Here is a 17,641-nt window from a genome sequence, read left to right on the forward strand (position 1 = left end):
TCTGCCCATCCTGTTTATTTCCAAAGAACAAGAGGAAACAGAAGAAACTCCCTAATCGGAGCACAACCAGCTCCAGCACAGCACTGCGACATTTCTGTCTCACACGAAGGAAGAAAATACGAGTCAATTTGGCATCAGAATCTGCAGTGGAACAAGTTTTTTTGTTAGAAACTCTATAAATGCCCAGCCCAAATTCGAAACTGAGCGCTAAGGCAACCCACCTTGTTGCAGAAAACCTCACTCTCAAATGGACCTAGGAAGGACCCGATCGCAGAGTCCTTCCCTCCAGCCCCTCTGCCTGCAAACAGGACTCGGGCAACTACGCGCAAATTTAAAGCAACAGTACAGTTCTCCCCCAATATATCTATGCTCCCTGCATGCAAACTCCTTAAATAACAAGCCTGGTATGAGGAAAAAAAAAAAAAAAAAAAGGAACATCTTTTTTTCAAACAAAGCAGAATTTTTGTGCCTGTTAATACTTGCTCTCTTTTTCTGGTTATTTCCTGATTCCAGCACCTCCTTTTCCGAGCAGTCAGGACTAGCGTGTTGTTAACTCCAGAAGCTGCAATCATTTATCCACTGTCAGTTACACGCAGACAAATAGTTTCTGTGCAACACAATTATACAGAAGCACCAAGGAAATAAAGTGATGCCACCAAGCACTTTAGTCGAGGAGAAAGGGTCGCTGGGCACTGGGCGACGCATAGCAAGGGGGGTCCACCTCAGATTTTCACTGCTGCTTCTCTCCACGTGCTCTCACAAACCGGTCAATCAAATCTAACATCAAAAAACATCTCACAAACCAAATCCACCAGAGACTCCAAGGACTAATTGACAGTGTCGACCTATATAGCACAGTTTAGCTGGCAGTGTGCCCAAGCATACTGTCACCTCCTCGTCCTCTGCTGACTTCCTTTTCCCCCAAGCCTAGACTGGCTTTAGCATGCCATTTCCAAAAACGTGGGCATATTTTTCTGGGTGGATTGCTGGAAAGTCTCCTCAGTTCCTTCAGCGTGATCTTAGCAGCCTCTCGTGCTGCAGGAACAGTGGGAAAGGAGCTCAAGTCTTTTTAAGGAAATAAATAGTACAGGGGCTAAATCGTTACTGAGGATGGGAAGTGGAGAGAGGAAATAGCATGTATCATCTATAAAAGACAAAAGCCATGTTAAAACTGGATCATGAAAACCCCACAAAAAATGCCGAAACTGGCACAAAATACTGTAAATAGGTGTTTCACCTGTACGAGGCTGAGAGACAAGTCAGCAGGCAAATCAAGAAGTCGATGGAGTAAAGGAGAAGCAGAAAAGCTGACATACTTGAACGGACCATTAACCCAGGTTCATAGTTCCTGGAAATTCACGATTCCCTGGAAGCATCGAGTGTGGGAAACCCCACAGCACCTTCCTAACGATATCACGATTCAGCCAAGCGGTTCCTGTATGCCACACACAAAGACGTAGCAAGACTGTAAACCCGCCAGGTATGAACTGCATATACAGGCAAGACACATAAGAGGTGAGCAAAATTATCTTCATCACCTCCATTGCTTAGTGGTTGATTTAATTCCTTTCTGTTAAAGACGCATCTAAGAAAATGAGAAAAAATGCAACGAGGATTTACCAGTGGTAGATCATACCAAACTCTTTTCCACTGTGTACACAGATAAAGCACGTGCCTGGGTTTCAGCAAAGCATTCAACAGCAGTCAACACGTTAAACAGTTCAGCTGAACATGATGGGCATTAAGAGAGTCATATACATCCTGTCCACAGCCTGCTTTTGGCTGCTCTTTTCCGCAGGGAGCTACTTGGACCGTGCTCCGGGAACAGGCGGATCTAACCTTTCTGGTGGTGGCAGCCTGCTCCTAACGATCATCTTTCCAGGATATACTCTTGTCCCACACTAGAAGCACATCGGGACGTTCAGCAGGGAGGGCGGAGGTCAGGATGACCTGCCAGCAGCAGAACAACGCCAGAAGCGCGCAGCCTGCTCGCTGTCTTAGGAAAGAGGGAGACCAGGAGCAGTCCGCATGGATTTATCACGTGGCAACAGCCCACTTCCAGGCACCTTCCTCCCGACAGCACAGAGGTGCCGGCAATTGAAGGTACAGCACTGTCAAGCAACTCCTCGCCCTCTCCTGTTCAGGCTTGATGATACTTACATCCACCAGGAATTAGGTTTGTTTGGCCTGTTGTTAAAAAATTAACGAATGATGATTCTACAGCATCACCAGTCAGTCCACCCAGGCCTTCCTAAGCGTGAATGTTAGGGTTCTCTTCTGATGCCCAACCCGTATCTACCTGAGCCTGTATGTGCATTATCCTGGTGCTATCCACCACAGGAACGTGAACCCCCCTTCTCCTTCAGCTCTGGGTGCTTGTGGCTCCTCAGATTCTCCCTCTTCTAAACCCAGACCTCATCAGCTCTGCACACTCTCTATTTACTACTGCACTGTTACTTGCATCGCGTCTTTCCTGAAGTGCTGCGTCCACAATGAGGCATGTTTTCTTCAGATAAGGTATTATGAGTGCAGCCACAGTGACACCAGAGTCACGATCAGCTTGTGAGCTGTGTGGCACATCTGTAAGACGCCCTCGCAGTAACTTCCCATCATTTCCAGCGAAGGGATGAGAAGGAAGCTTGCAGGTGGAATCAGTCACCTGTTGAGCAGCCATGAACTGCTAGAAAAAGTACTACGTACTTTCTGCTTGAACATAAGAAAGAACTTTTTTACTGTGAGGTGATCAAACCAGAGAGGTTGCCCAGAGAGGTTGTGCAGTCTCCGTCCTTGAAGACGGGCACAACCCAACTGGACACGGTCCTGGGCAGCCTGCTCGAGCAGGGGGTTGGGCCAGACGATCTCCAGAGGTCCCTGCCAAGCCCAGCTGTTCTGTGGTTGAACGAGGTGGCCACAAACAGATTGCAGCTTTAAATTAAGAGATCTCCAGCCACCAGAAGAGGAGGGTTTCAGCGATGCCTCCCAACGCATATTTTCTGCCCAAGCTATTACATGCATTGAACTCATCATTACCTGGTGTAACTGAACCCCAAGATTTCCCCACGTCTGGGTAATACATGGCCTACTGGAGCTGGAGAGTCACTCGCTCCATTGGAGCTCCTCTCTGGTATCTCTGAGCCGAGAAGGGATTATTAGCTGAACCTAACACCGTGCAAACGCCCGCTAGCTCTTCCAGACACAGCTCTATGTGGAGGGACACCTCGCTGGGGTTGTACTCACGCTGGCTCCAGAGGCAAATCCCTGCCCTGCGCTACACCAGCGGCAGGCCTGGTCCAGCACCCTCAGAGCTGGTTGTGCGTCTGCGGTACAGCTTACCGGCGGCCTATGTCCGCTCCCCGAAGGCACAGCAGAGCTAGCTGCGAGCCAGTCTTAAAGCCCGTTTTACGCCCTAGCTCAGTGAGGTGACCCCACGCAACACGGGGTGAACCGGGCTGCCCCAAAGCGCCCCCGACCAACGCCGCTGCCACGCGTCCGACGAGCGAGGAATCGCCGCATCTCGCGCGGCACGGCGCTGCGGGGCCGCAGCTCGCGGCCGGGAAACGCTGCCACCAGCTACAAAAGACCCACGTGTTAAAGAATAGCGAACTGAAACCGTCTAGAGGTAGCCGCTTAGCACAACTTATATAACACCTGCTTAGCATGAGGAGCTAAATTTGCTGAAGCCTTAGGCCGCACTTAGATAAAATAAGGAACTTTTACTTAGTGCAGTAAGAAAAGGGCCTCAGAGCTGGTTCAAGCTGGGAAGATAAGGAAGGTACAAGCAGTCTGCATTCCTGCGTCTCACACTCCCAAAGGGAGGGTGTCAAGGCTTTGAAATAAGACCAGTGCAGGGCATTAGGACCTTGAGGGGCAAAGCCTTAGCTCACTGCTGGGGCAGTGTTAATTGTTATGGTTTAGAATCACCTCCTCCTCAGGACCTTGAGAGACAACAGTAAGACCCCACAAAAACAGAGGTACAACCGTCAGCAGAGACTGCAAAAAACAAAAATAAGGAGAAAAACAGCTTACCTCAGAATGATGATGAGACCCAATGAGGAGCAGGAGACCCCAGACCAAAAAATTACTATTGGTCTAACTACCACGTGAGGGGTGGGAAATGTAAGTTGAAAAAACTATAATTGCCCAGGATTTGTTTATGTTAGGGTCCCTCTTCGGAGGCACCCAGCTCGAGCTGTAATTACTGCACGCGCATCATTAATATTTAATTTGTTTTGATTTGGCTCTGAAATTTTTCTGCGGGAACCTAGGGTCGAGCCCTGTTATGGTGGCCGACAAGCCTAATTTCCGTAACACCACGCCACCACGCACGAGCACCGGGCGAGCCCCCCCACCCCCAGCAGGACCCCGGGGGTGGCCCCAAGCCCAGAGCTGCCGGGGTGTGGTGGGGTGGGGGTGACCTCTTTCAAGGGGGGAAACATTCTCCGTGGGGAGGGACCCTGGGGGGGGAAGGGACCTCGTGGGGGGTGTATCCCATGGGGGGAGACACCCCTCTTGGGGCAGGGACCCTCGGGGGGGAAAGGGACCTTCTGGGGGGGGTCCATAGGGGGAGACACCCCTCCTGGGGCAGGGATGTCGGGGGGGGGGAAGGAGCCTCCTGGGGGGATCCCATGGGGGGAGACACCCCCCCCAGGGCAGGGATGTCGGGGGGGGGGGGAAGTGGCCTCCTGGAGGGGGTCCCATGGGGGGAGACACCCCCCCCAGGGCAGGGATGTCGGGGGGGGATTCCTGTGGGGGAGGCACCCCCCCCCGGGGCAGGGATGTTGGGGGCGGGGGGGAAGCAGCCTCCTGGGGGGGTCCCTCAGGGGGAGGCACCCCCCCGGGGCAGGGATATTTGGGGGGGGGGAAATTCCTGTGGGGGAGGCACCCCCCCGGGGCAGGGATATTTGGGGGGGGGGAAATTCCTGTGGGGGAGGCACCCCCCCGGGGCAGGGATATTTGGGGGGGGGGGAAATTCCTGTGGGGGAGGCACCCCCCCGGGGCAGGGATATTTGGGGGGGGGGGAAATTCCTGTGGGGGAGGCACCCCCCCGGGGCAGCGATATTGGGGGGGGGGGATTCCTGTGGGGGAGGCACCCCCCCGGGGCAGCGATATTTGGGGGGGGGGGGAATTCCTGTGGGAGAGGCACCCCCCCCCCGGGGCAGGGACCCCCTGGGAAAGGACACGCCGGGGCAGGGACCTCCTGTGGGGGTGGGACAGCCCTCCCCGAAGCCAGGACCCCTCGGAAGAGGGAGGGACACCGCCGGGACAAGGGCCTCCTGCGGGGGGGGGACCCTGCGGGGGCAGCCCCCTCCCCAGGGCAGCGCCCCGCCCCCCGGCAGGCGCCCGGCTCTCACCAGCTCGCGGCGCCTCAGGCCACGGCCGCCGCCACCGCCGCTCTCCCGCGCCGCCCGCGCCGCCCGCCAATCACCGCCTTGCCCCGCCCTCGCGGGGGGGGAGGGGGGAGCGGCGCGGCGGGCGCTGATTGGCCGGCGGCGGCTTGGCGGGAGCGCGGGGCTGAGGGGGAGGAAGGCGAGCGGCGCCTCATGGCCGCCGCGGCCTCGTGGCCGCTGCTGGGCGCGGGGCGGTGCTGCCGCCTTCCCGCCTCAAGCTCCAGCGCGTTCCCCCCGGCACGGCGGCACGGGCCTCCCCGGGGCTGCGGGCAGCCTCCCCGCGCCCCCCAGCCCCTCACACTCTCACCGGGTGAAACCACAGCCTGGTTTTCCCTAGTCACCCCACGCCGGAAAGGAAAATCAAGCTCAGAGGCAAAGATGACCGGCTGCGGCAAATGGCCGCACACCCACCGCGCCCTGACCTGGGGTGTTCGCCTTCCTCCTGGTCTCCCATGCATGTACCCCGCGCCCTGCCCCGGGGTCTTCGCCTTCCTCCTGTTCTCCCATGCTCGTACCGTTGCCCCCCAATGATCCCCTTTCTTGCAGCAAAAGAGATGGGAGCAGGGATAAGAGTCTCTACGGCATTTTATTAATGGAGTTAAGAGCCTCATACATATATTGATGCATAACTACTCATCACAGGTCGAGGGGGAAAAAAAGCGCCGTGGTGGCCGTCGCGAGGTGCGTCGCGAGGACGGACGCCGGCTCTGCCGCAGGAGCCGACACGTCCTCGGCGATAGCTGTCCCGAGCGACCGCTTGGGAAAGAAGTATTTCTGCACCCTCTGGTCCGCGACCGCGCGCGCGCTCCACTCGCCGCCGTCCCCCGGGAACGGCCTCAGCGTGATCCCGGGCAGCGGCAGCTTCACGGCGCGTACGAATCCCGTCAGCAGGGGTTGTGGGAAGAGGTGCGGAAGAGGGAAACCTGCGTTGGAAGAAGGGAAGCAAAGATGAAGGAGTGCAGCGGTGGGAAGAAGCAGGAATCACGGCGTGTTCGTTCCTAGCTGAAACACCTGCGACCGCGGGTTCGTGCAGAGCTTGCACTGCCACGTAGGGATCCGAGTGGCATGTCAAAACTGCCAATTTAACTTTTAAACTAAAGCGAAACTTGTTTTTAATCCATGCTCATTATTAAAATCTGCATACCCGCAGCACAGGCTGAGAAGAAGAAAAAAAAAACGCACAATTCTCCGAAAACCATTGGTGCCAGGACCAGACTGCTCCCAACGCTTGAGCACGGCTCGGCTTCATGGCATCGCCCCGACGGTGGGGCTGCCACGGGTGCACCCCCCGCACACGGGCACTTGAAAAGTATTCCAAAGCGTGTGTTTCTCTAGGAATGATCAAGTAAAGGGTAAAAAGAGTGATTTAGCAGAAACGATAGGTCTTCTTCTGCCCAACGGTGTCAGAACACTGTAGCTCGTTCCCCAAATTTGGGGAGATTCATGCTCAAGCAAAGGGCACCGTTATTCCTCAGTGTAAAACGTAAGCAGCATACCTGCACATTTTTAAGACAGGTTGTAGCTCCAAGGTTTAGTAGTGAGCAGTGAGGAAGAGAAACGGATGTGCCTTTCCTTTCAGGTATTTGAACGGGAAATTGAGAGTAAACGCAGAGGGTCGCTGAGGCCCTACAGACCTCAGGGGGAGGCAGGTCACCCTTTACAGCGTGTCCTTGCAGTGGTGGGTTTAGATTCATGGGTTATTTGGGAATTCGTTACAGCACTGTTTGTTGATGCTTTTGTTTTCTTTCTTTCTTTTCCGACTCACTGAAGGACAGGCTGGATTTTGAAAGTCTGCTGAAACTGCTGTTTTGGTTACAGGTACGCACGACTAGCTGGACGCAAACACTGTGCTCGTTTCTTTCCTTCCCCAAGGCTGTGGGGTGAAAGGGGGGCGACCCATCACTTAGGTTGCGGAGACCTCCTTCGAGCCGGAGCCGTGGTTTCGCCCAGCTGCGGAGCGGCCTGCCTCCTAGCACAGAAACAGCAGTCATCCTCTGGGCTTTACAGAGCCAAGAGCTCGTCTGCCTGCTCGCGAGCGCTCCGTCAACGCGTCTCAGGGAAACCTGGTTGCCCTCTGATGCCCAGGGGCAGAGCGGTATGTCCCCACCACCACCAAGATGTCACGTATAGCTGCCATCACTCTTACCGAACACCACGTGGTCCTGGGGTGGAGCGGCCAGAGGCAGCCCACGGCATCCTGCGGTGCAAAGCACGGCTGTGTGTCACTGGTGCAGGGACCGTTTTGACCAAAGGTCCACCCTGCCCCTGCACACAGACCAAAGTCTGCAGAGATGGGCGGTGACGCGCTGGCTGACCCCTCCGCTCTCTTCCAGCCTCGCTTTTATATGGAAATACCTGCACATACTTGTAAACTCCTGGCTTTAGTTTTCTATGGTGGCAAGTGCCACGTCCCGGTCGTGCATTGTGTGAAACGTGGCTTCCTTTCATTGTAACTGAAGTTCCTTTCTTTTTTTGCTCCTGCTCATTTTTCTCATAATTTCCTCAAGTATTGTGGGTTTTTGTGTAGGGACAAGAAGATACACCTTCTGCATGTGACACTGTTTTTTATCTGTCTATACATCTCCTCCTGCTTTTCTGAATCCATCTCCTCCCGCTTTTCTGAATCCCTCAGTATGTATTTTTTCCAAAGTTTACATGAATATCCTGGAGTTTAAAGATATCTTTTTAAAGGCGGGTGTGCAAATTAAAGGAGAGTTTGTGTTATCCGGTGACAGCAGAATCTATACAGTATATTAATAGTCTATTTGTATTATTCATAACCCAAGATGAGTGTATTTACATCACTTTGACTTAAACTTCAATTTTAATCCTAACTTAAACGATCAAGGAATAAACCTTATTTTAAAGAGCTGATTCCGATTGTTTTGCATTTTTACTTTTGCAATGTTTACCAAGCAAAAGGACACGTACTAGAAATATATATACACATATATATATCAGTCAAGTGTACCTTCTAAAATCGATATAAATCCAGTGTGGGACTCTCAGCGCCATCCTGAACACACTAGTCATGGCTTTTGCATGGCCGCTTGGGACTGCACACTAATACTATTAGCAGCGCAGCCCCCAGGGAGTGTGGGGCTACCCGTGGCCCCGTGCAGATGCCGTGGCTTACGGCAATGCTCGGCACAGCCTCCCCAGTTTCTCCCCGTCACACCGCGCAGACTGCGCTGCTCTCCGCGTGCTACGAGGCCCACGGCCCGCCGCAGCGACTCACCTCTCCGGGGAGGGCCCGGCCGAACCTGCGTGCCCCTCGCCTTCCGCAGCAGGTTTCAGCTCCCGCAGGGCCTCCGAGTCCCTTTGCAGCTGCGTTTCGCAGAAATGGTTTACGGCATCGACTGGCCGTCCCGGTTCCCTGGAAATGCGACTGGACGGAGAAACGTCACCCCGCAGGGCACCCTTAGCCTGGAAGAGGGGCGTCGCGGTTTCCGATTAACTTCGTTTCAGCTGCAGTTGTGGCACAAATCACTTCGACAGCACTCGCTGCAGGGAGGCGAGGCAGGGGAGGCCCTGCCAGCCCAGCCGGCACGGGGGGGGAATGGGCAGCGCGCAGGAGAGCTGCCCTGGCAGGGCCACCCGCGAGGAGCAGCCGCAGCCCTGGGGCCTTTGCTGCTGCGCCTGGCTCCCTCGAGCGCACGAGGAGGCCCCACTCTAGCTAGGACGGGTGACAGCGCGGGATTAGCTGTTTCATTGGTAACGCAAAGCTGCTGGGTTGGGTCTGCGTCTTCCTCGTCCTTCAGGAGCGTGAGCTGTGGCCCCGTACCGACTCCCCGAAGGAGGTGGGGGTGTTGAATGCTGGCACGCCGTCGAGGGAGAGAGAACCCCCGCCCGGCGCCCCGTCCCCCCGCTGCGCTCCGGGAGGGAGGGGAAGGCTGCGGTGGGCGGGAGGACGTGGCGCCCGCAGGGTCCGGATGGCTGCCCCCAGCCACCGCGCGCCGCGTGCCGGAGGGATGCCTTGGGGACCCCGGTCTGCGCGGAGGAGCCCCAGGAGCCCGTCTCCTTGCAGAAACAGCCGTGCGGGTCCTGCAGGCCCAGCGCCTGCAGCTGCTCCTTGATGGGCTCCCTGGGAGGGAGCCATTCGCTCTGGTTTAGGACTTGTCCTGGAGAACCCGTGCTTCACTGGGGAAAGGTGAGGCCCCCCCCTTCCCTCCCCACGGCACACCGACCCCCCCGCACGCCCCCCGCCCATGCACCGGCCGGAGGCGGGGGGGGGTCTGCAGGAAATACGCCATGAGCTCCAGCAGCAAGCTGCCCCCCGCAAACTTCCCCCAGGGCTCGGAGGCAGGTGAGGACAAAGCGTCTCTGGGTTTTTTCCTGCAATGGGAGAAGAAGGAGCATCGCTCCAGCCTCACCGCCAGCAAGAAGGGAGCTCCACGGAGGGGAGCGCGTGCAACGCGGAGAGGAGCGGGCGTCCCACGCTGTGCACGGTGCTCTGACACCCCGGAGCCTGCGCCCAAGGCCAGGACCGCAGCAGAGAGCAGGACGGGCAGCTGCCGTGACCTCCGGCGTCTGAAACCCCCATGGTCCGCAGGGACTGGTTTTAGCCCCCGTCAGAGAGGAGAAAGCGAGGCAGCGAGCTGCGGAGGGGAAGCACTGGCCTTCACAGTGGGAGGGTTCCTCTGGTTGAGGAGGGAAAGCAGGACATCCCGGAGCTGGTGCTGAATCTTCAGCTCAGACTGGTCGTGGCGGGTGAGGAGGGCTTGCAATAGCCGTGTCTCCGTGCCGTAGTCCCCGGTGAGCAGCTTTTCCGGGAGCACGCGTGCAAACTCCTCCGCGCTCGCCCGCTGCACGCAGGCCTGGGCAGGAGGCAAGCGCGACGTGAGGAACGTCGGCCCACCCGGCTGTCCCCGGCCTTCCGCAGGGGAAGATGCTGCTGCCGACGGCCACCTCCCGCGGCGGGAGCCGAACACGCTGCCCAGGGTCACTGCCGCGTCCTCGCAGGGGAGAAGCGAAGGGTGGTTGCTGGTGGGTGCGAGGCTCCTGCAAACCCCCTCGAGGCGACCTTGCTTGAGCAGGGGGGTCGGACTAGACGATCTGCAAAGGTCCCTCCGCTCTGTGAGTCTGCGGAGGTGGGGGACGGCGGAGGCAGCCCCCGCGAACGGGCACTGCTGGGCGTCTCAGGACCCCCCCGAGCGCCGGGAGACGCGGCAGGTCCCAGAGCAGCGGGGACACGACGCCCGGGGCTGCCCCGCACGGCGCTGGGCGAGTGGGGCTGCCTCGGCCCCCAGCCCTGGTCGTCGGTCCCGGGCGGCTCCTCACCGTCCTGCCGCGGCCGGGGAAGAGCCGCCTGAGCCACTCCGTGCCCTGGAAGCGGTGGACGAAGGGTGGCAGCGGCCTTCCGCAGGGAAAGGGCTCCGCGGACCCAGCCCGCTCCGTCGCAGACGCCGTGCCCTGCACGCCCCAGGGAGTAATCACAGAAAATATTCGCGGTGCAGAAGGTTTCCCCTGAAATGATGGATTTACAGAGCAACCGCTTCAGCTTATGGAAAAGAAGATTGAAGGAAATCCTGATCTCATTTCCCAGGAACGCTCACTGGAGGGAAATACCGGTCAGCAGACAGCTCATTGACCAGGGAAGGGCTGAAAAAAATCAATAGCTGGAAAAATCACCAAACACCTGATCAGAAACCCGACGCCCCTTTTTCAGCAGGAGGGATCAACCTCCGGAGCAAGCTCCCGGGGGAAGGGGGTATCCTGCACCCACGGTCCCCAGAGCCCCTTCCAGGGAGGTGCTGGTCACGCAGCGCTGGAGAAACCACGGCTCCGTGCAGGGGAAAGTGGACACTAGCTTGTGGGCTGTGGGAAGTTGGACTCAGCGTCACGATGTTAAATTCTGTGGTCCCTGAGATGAAAAGCATCGCGTGTCTCAGTGGGATCCTAAATACCTGGAGCTGCCAGGTGAGCAAGGAATACCGGTACGAGCAATACAAATACATGCTATAAAAGGGGCAGTTTACCCAAACTATAAAGAATCTTGAGCAAACCTTAGTTAAGACGACCATACAAAAAGCACGACTGACAGCTGGGAAGTGGTTAAGATGCTGTGTTAGGTGCTCTGAAAGCCACAATAAGAAGGAAGGACATGAATCGAGCAGCAGAAACAAGACCCTGGCAGTGGTGTGGCACATAAATGCCGCTGGTGCTACGTAAAACCGTCCATCAGAGCACGGACGAGCTCTGCACCTGGAGGGGAACGAGGCGATGGACTTCGGTCTTGCAGCGCTAAGGTAAGAGCAGAAACGTGGGAAACTGCGGACCAGGCAGCCTAGCACCAGTCCAAGCAAGATCGCGGACAGGCTAAGACGGGATTAGCGAGGAACAACGAGCAGGCGCGTCCCAACGGGGATCGGCGAGGGCTTCATGGCAATAGTGCTTCTCACCTAAGGCTGGTACTGCTTAGTGGTGAGGGCTCGTGCTTGGGTCACAGCAACGTCACGTATCCAGGCTGCTCTGTGCAGGCAGGGACTCGATGCCGGATGACTTTCTGGTAACAAGTTAAATGCCAACCCTGCCTGAGCAGTCGTAAGGGACTTTAAACTGTTTGCTCCATAAGTCTCACAAAAAGGGCTGTGATGGAGACCAGCCACCAAAGAGGGGTTTGCTTAGGGAGCTCCTGCTGAGCTGCACTTTTGGACCCAAATTTATCTTTATGAGAGATCCAGAAGCAAACACAAAAAAAAAGCTGGCAAAATTTGCATATGCTGCAGGGAACAGTGGCTGGTTAATTAATGGGAGAGGCTGGTGTGTCTGCCGGGGTGACCTTACCCGGGCAGCGCTCGTGCCCAGGGAGCCGGACACGCGGTCCCGGGCAGGGTCCACGAGGCCCCCGGCTGCCGCCGCGGGTGCCCCAGGGCTAAACGCCAGGGAAGCAGAGCTGTCCCAGGTAAAGGCCAACGCCGGGACAAGAAAGGGACATTAGCAGTCCGTGAATCAATGCGACCGAAGTTGGGCAGTTTGTGGTCACCCAGGAGTGAGGTTCTGCGACGGACTTCTGGTAGTAGAGGGGGGAAAGGATGAAGATACAGCACAATACGCTGAGAAACAGGATGGTGTTAAATTTTGCAGTTAATTCAGGCTGGTGCTGGGACGCAGAGGGGCTGGATTTCAAGACGTGATCCGTGGAAATATGGATGCAACAGAGAGGATAAATGCGAAGTTTTCTGCATAAGCAGGAATAGTCGTCTGCACAGAGACAGAATGCCGGTGAAGGCCACGGAGCTGCAGAGAAGGGACGTCACGCCAGATTGCAAAGAAAGGGATGGTTTTGTCTAAAGAAGAGGATGTTGAGGCAGAGATTAAAAATGCCATGTGAAACACAGGTCTGAAGAGGGTGGTCACTGTGGGGTAGTTAAATTAAGAGAGGGACTCGTCAGGGACTGAGCCGGCTCCAGGACCGCTGGCTCCGGGCCGGAGGATGCGGTGTCACAAGCGCTGATACGCGCAGCCGCGTGCCTCCCGCCGCCCGCGCCGGCTCCAGCTTTCCCAGGAAAGGCAGGGAGAGATGTGCTCAGGGGACGGTGAGGAGCAAACCTCAGCCGGTGCCCCAGGCTTCGGGAGCAAAGCCCCAGAGCAAGCGCAGAGCACATCTTTCTCTGACCCGTTATTTCCCCAAAACAGAATGTTACTGTTTTGGGGACGCGATGCAGCACCTTTATGCTGAAGCCACGGGAGGACACTGCTTTCTTTCGCCTCCCTGTGTCCGCTCTGCCCGGGGCTGTGCTGAGGAACAGCAAGGCCATAGCAGCGCCCAGAAGAGACCAAAGACGATGCAGAAAGACGGAGGCAAGCGCGTGGGGTGGCGCGAGCGGGGCTTCGGGCACGCGCGGTAGTGCTGGCGTTGGGGCACCCGCGGTGCCCGCCCCGAGGCCGGGGTGCAAGAAGCAGCGGCAGGACGGACGGACGGCATGAGGCGCCCGGCCAGCGCGCACCAGCAGCACCAGCAGCGCGAAGGCAGGGGAGGCTGGAGAGCGGCCCCAAACCGGGCCTGGAAGGAGCCCACCAGCCACGCGGGCTGGGGAGGAACCGGTACGGCTCAGCGGCACCTCAGCGGCAGGCGGCTGGCACCGCTCAGAGGCACGTGGCAAAGGTTTCTGAGTTCCTAAGAGGAATGAATGCTACCAGAAGGGCTTCTCCGGCTCTTCCCAACCCTCCGCCTAACAGGGCCCTGCTGGCTTTGGGCCTTTTGGTACCGGCAGGCGGGTCCGGGCTGGCAGCAGCGCTGCAAGGAGGCCGGTCCCCGCACACGCGTGCTCCGCGGCGCGTTGCAAGGCACACGGGGCCCCTGCAGCCCGGCAAGCCGCACGCCTCCGGCACCACCGCCACTCGCCGCCTCTCCGCCGCCCTCCCAGGACGTCCCGGACAGTCTCTCCAGCGACTGTGTGGTCCCAGCCGGCCGGCCGTGCTCTCGCCGTCCATCGCGCTCCCCTTCCTCCTCCTCCTAGCAAGGCAGGCGAGGGAGCCGGGGCGGGAGCCTCCCCTCCTGGCTCACCCTGCGTCTCCCCAGGGGCTGGTGCAGCCCCGAGGCCGGGAGACCGGGCTGGGGTCCCACCACACCTCCGGCTCGTCCGGGCAGAGCAGCTCAGCCCGCCGGAGGGGCGGCTCTGGCGATGGCGTCCTCCGATGGCTCTGCTCCCGCTCCCGCTCCCGCACCGGGGGCTTGGGGACAGGGACGGGCGGCACCTTCGGGGGCGGCGCAGGGGGAGGGGGAGGCTCGCGCTGGGGAGCAGCCGGCTCCGAGGGCCCGGGGCGGCCGGAGGGGACAAGGTCTCCGTGACCGGGCAGCAAGGGATGGGCAAAGAAAAGCACCCTGGGAACAGAAACACTGCTGCGAATGCACGCTGAGGGGGACGCTGCGCAGGGAGGGGGGTCCCGGTCCCCAGGGCCCCGTCCCCTGCCAGCAGCACCTCTGTGCTCGGCAGCCCGGGGTAGATGCGCAGGAACCGCCGGAAAGCCTCGTCCCATCCCGCAGCGCCTGGCGGGGCAGGTGCCTCCCGGCCCCGGGCAGCCGCCCCTGCCGAATCCGCAGGAGGTCCCGGTCCCGCGCGCTCAGCTGGGCGAAGGCCTGCGAGGACGAGGGTGCGGGGTGGGGCTGGCACCGCGGGGCCGGTCGGGCTGAGCGCGCTGGGTGAGAGCAGGTCCCCTGCTACCCTGGGACGCGTGTGAGCAGCTAGTCTGGGATGGGTGAGAGCAGGTACCCTAGGACGGGTGTGAACAGGTACCCTGGGACACGCAAGAGCAGGTACCCAAGGATGGGTGTGAGCAGGTACACGAGGACAGGTGTGAGCAGGTACCCCAGGTGTGAGCAGGTACCCCGGGATGGGTGTGAGCAGGTACCCAAGGATGGATGTGAGCAGGTACACGAGGACATGTGTGAGCAGGGATCCTGGGGTGAGTGTGAGCAGGTACCTAGGACACACGAGAGCAGGTACCCAAGGATGGATGTGAGCAGGGATCCCTGGGACGGGTGTGAGCAGGTACCCAGGACACACGAGAGCAGGTACCCAAGGATGGATGTGAGCAGGTACACGAGGACAGGTGTGAGCAGGTACCCCAGGTGTGAGCAGGTACCCCGGGATGGGTGTGAGCAGGTACCCAAGGATGGATGTGAGCAGGTACACGAGGACAGGTGTGAGCAGGTACCCCAGGTGTGAGCAGGTACCCCGGGATGGGTGTGAGCAGGTACCCAAGGATGGATGTGAGCAGGTACCCCAGGACACATGTGAGCAGGGATCCCTGGGAGGGGTGTGAGCAGGCACCCCAGGACACATGTGAGCAGGTACCCTGGGACGGGTGTGAGTAGGCACGTGAGGGTAGGTATGAGCAGCCCGGAGGCCAGGGGACATGACACCATCCACGCTGGCACCCCGGCAGCCTGCTCTGGGCAGGGCCCTGTCCCTGGAGGTCACCTCCAGCCTGGGCTCCTCGTGCCCCGGGACCTTCCCGTCGCACCGCCCTACCTGCCGCTGCTCCTCGCTGGTGCTCCCCGCGTCCTCGTCCTCGTCCTCGGAGGGGCCGTGGGGCGCGGAGGCCCAGGGCGGGCTGGAGACGGAGCGCTCCCGTTAGCCGGGCTGCAGCCACCGTCCCCGAGCCTGCAAAGGGGTCCCTCCCGCGGTGACCGAGGGCCACGGGCACCTCCGGGCGCTCCCTGCACAGCACCTGCGGCAGGAGGAGGCGGCAGCGCCCGAGGGGGGTCTCGGCAGGGACCCCCGGGCGCGGGGGGCCGGAGCCGGGCGGCAGGGCCCGGGCAGGTAGGCGCCATGGGGGATGCGGTCCAGGTCTCGCTCGATGCCCAGCAGCAGGTCGCCGCTGTTGCTGCCGAACGCCAGGCTTTCAGGGACGGCGTCGAGCCGCAGGTGCCTGCGGGGAGCCGGCGAGGCAGCGCGGCGGGGCCGGCGCTTCCCGGGGGGGCGTTGGAGAGGCGCCGGGTTTCCCGTGCCCCGTCCCGTCCCGCAGCCCCCACCGGAGCAGCCGGTTCGGCGTAGGCGGCCCCGTCGGGGTCCTGCAGCGCGGCGGCCGGGCCCGCCGAGAAGATGCTGCCGGCGCCGGGGTGGGCGGCCAGGGCGGTCACGGGGCCGCCGCAGTGGGCACCGGACCCGCGCCGCGAACCACCGCAGCGCGCACAGCCCGCCGTCCGCCAGCCCGGCGAAGAGCAGGTGCCTGCGGGCGCCCGCGCCCGCCCCGCGCCCCGGCCCGCCGCCCTCACCGGTTCCGGCCCCGCTGCTCCAGCGAGACGCGGCCGCGGCTGGCCTCCAGCGCGGCGCGGGGCTCCGGCACGTGGCTGCAGAGCAGCAGGCAGCAGGGCGGCACGGTCGCCCCGGGGGGCTCCGCCGCGGCCCGCACCGCCGCGGGGCTGAGCGCCGTGCCGGCCCGCAGGACGCGGCCGCCCTCCAGCAGCACGAAGAGGGTCTCCCGCGGCAGGCGGTACGTGGCCTGCAGCGCCCGCGGCACCGCCAGCGCCGACACCGGCTCTGCGGGGGGGGATGAGGCAGCGCCACGGCGGGACGGCCGGGCCCCGGTGACGCGTGTCCGCGGCGGCGGCTCACCCGCGTGCCCCACGAAGACGGCGCGCAGCAGCCAGTCCTCGTCCCAGACCTTGACGGTGCCGTCGGAGGAGGCCGTTGCAATAGGTGACGTCGGCCACGGCCCTGGGCGGAGGCGGCGGTGAGGCCGGGTGACGCCGTCGCCGTCGCCATCCCCGGCACCCACCTGTCGTGCAGGCCCCGCCGGCGGGCCAGCAGCGCCGTGTCGTGGAGGCCGAACTCGGCGACGCCGTCGCCGCAGGCTGTGAAGCACCGCCGGGAGCCGGCGAAGGCCCAGACGGCGACGCTGCCGTCGCCCGCCGTCACCACCAGCCGCGGCGCCGGCACCAGCAGGCAGCAGCGGGTGCCCTGGGGCGCCGGCGTCCTGGAGAGCACCCGGAAGCGCGGCCCCAGCGCCTGCAGGCCGCCGGGTGCCCAGGCCACGTAGCGGTCGAGCGCGGCCACGCGCAGCAGCCCGGCGAGGGGCCCCGGGGCGTCCCGCGCCGCCAGGAGCCGGCCGTCGTCCCCGTGCAGGTGCAGCCGGCCGCGGGCGTCCAGCCGCAGCAGCCGGCGCTCGGCGCTGCCGTAGGCGACGTGCCGCACGGGGTGCTCGAGGGCGACGCGGCAGAGGGGCCGCAGCCCGCGCGCCAGGTACGTCGCCTTCGCCTCCTCCTTCTGCCTCTGCCGCGGAGCGACGGCCCTGTCGCCGGCTCGCCCCGGCCCTGGCACCGCCGGGAGCCCCGCGCTCGCCCCGGCACGCGGGGCTGGGGCCGGCGCTGCGGCTGCCCTACCTGATCCACCGCCTCTGCCAGGTTGTCCCGGAGCAGGGCCCAGAGGCGGGCGGCTTTTCTCTGCGGCGCTGCCGCCTCCTCCATCTCCTCCCGCTGCTCAGCTTCCTCCTCCTCCTTCACAGCCTCCTGCTCCTCTTCTTCATCCTCGCCTTCCTCCTCTGCAGCCAAGCGCGGGGCCAGCAGCCATCCCGCCCACCTCGGGGTGCCCAGCCAGCCCCGGGCGCCCACCGCCCACCCGTGCCCCCGTCCCCGCCGCCCCCCCGGCGCCAGGCCCCGGTTGCCGGGGACGGTTCTGTTGACGGCCCTGGGGGTTGCAGAGCCCGCGATTCGCCCCGGCGCGGCGGCGCGGGGACCCACCCCGCAGCCCTTTCCGCCCGCATCCATCGGTTCCCAGCGGGGAACCCCTGAGGAAAGGGGCGGCTCG

At 61.2% G+C, this 17,641-nt stretch overlaps 1 protein-coding gene across 7 annotated transcripts in view; it reads right to left on the reverse strand.

Annotated features, from left to right (window-relative positions):
• Positions 1–5,425, reverse strand: part of LOC112991949 (uncharacterized) — a 51,457-nt gene extending 46,032 nt beyond the window's left edge. For 5 of the 7 annotated variants that reach the window (XR_010388074.1, XM_064507984.1, XM_064507980.1 and 2 more), the window contains exon 1: positions 5,352–5,425. The gene's annotated coding sequence lies outside the window, so the exon portion shown is untranslated. Of the gene's footprint in view, positions 1–221; positions 338–5,351 lie in introns of those variants that run through there. The other 2 variants (XM_064507983.1, XM_064507981.1) reach the window with 1 other exon arrangement.
• Positions 5,426–17,641: the final 12,216 nt, after the last annotated feature.

Source organism: Dromaius novaehollandiae, chromosome 2, assembly GCF_036370855.1.
Source record: "Dromaius novaehollandiae isolate bDroNov1 chromosome 2, bDroNov1.hap1, whole genome shotgun sequence".
NCBI classification, from domain to species: domain Eukaryota; kingdom Metazoa; phylum Chordata; class Aves; order Casuariiformes; family Dromaiidae; genus Dromaius; species Dromaius novaehollandiae.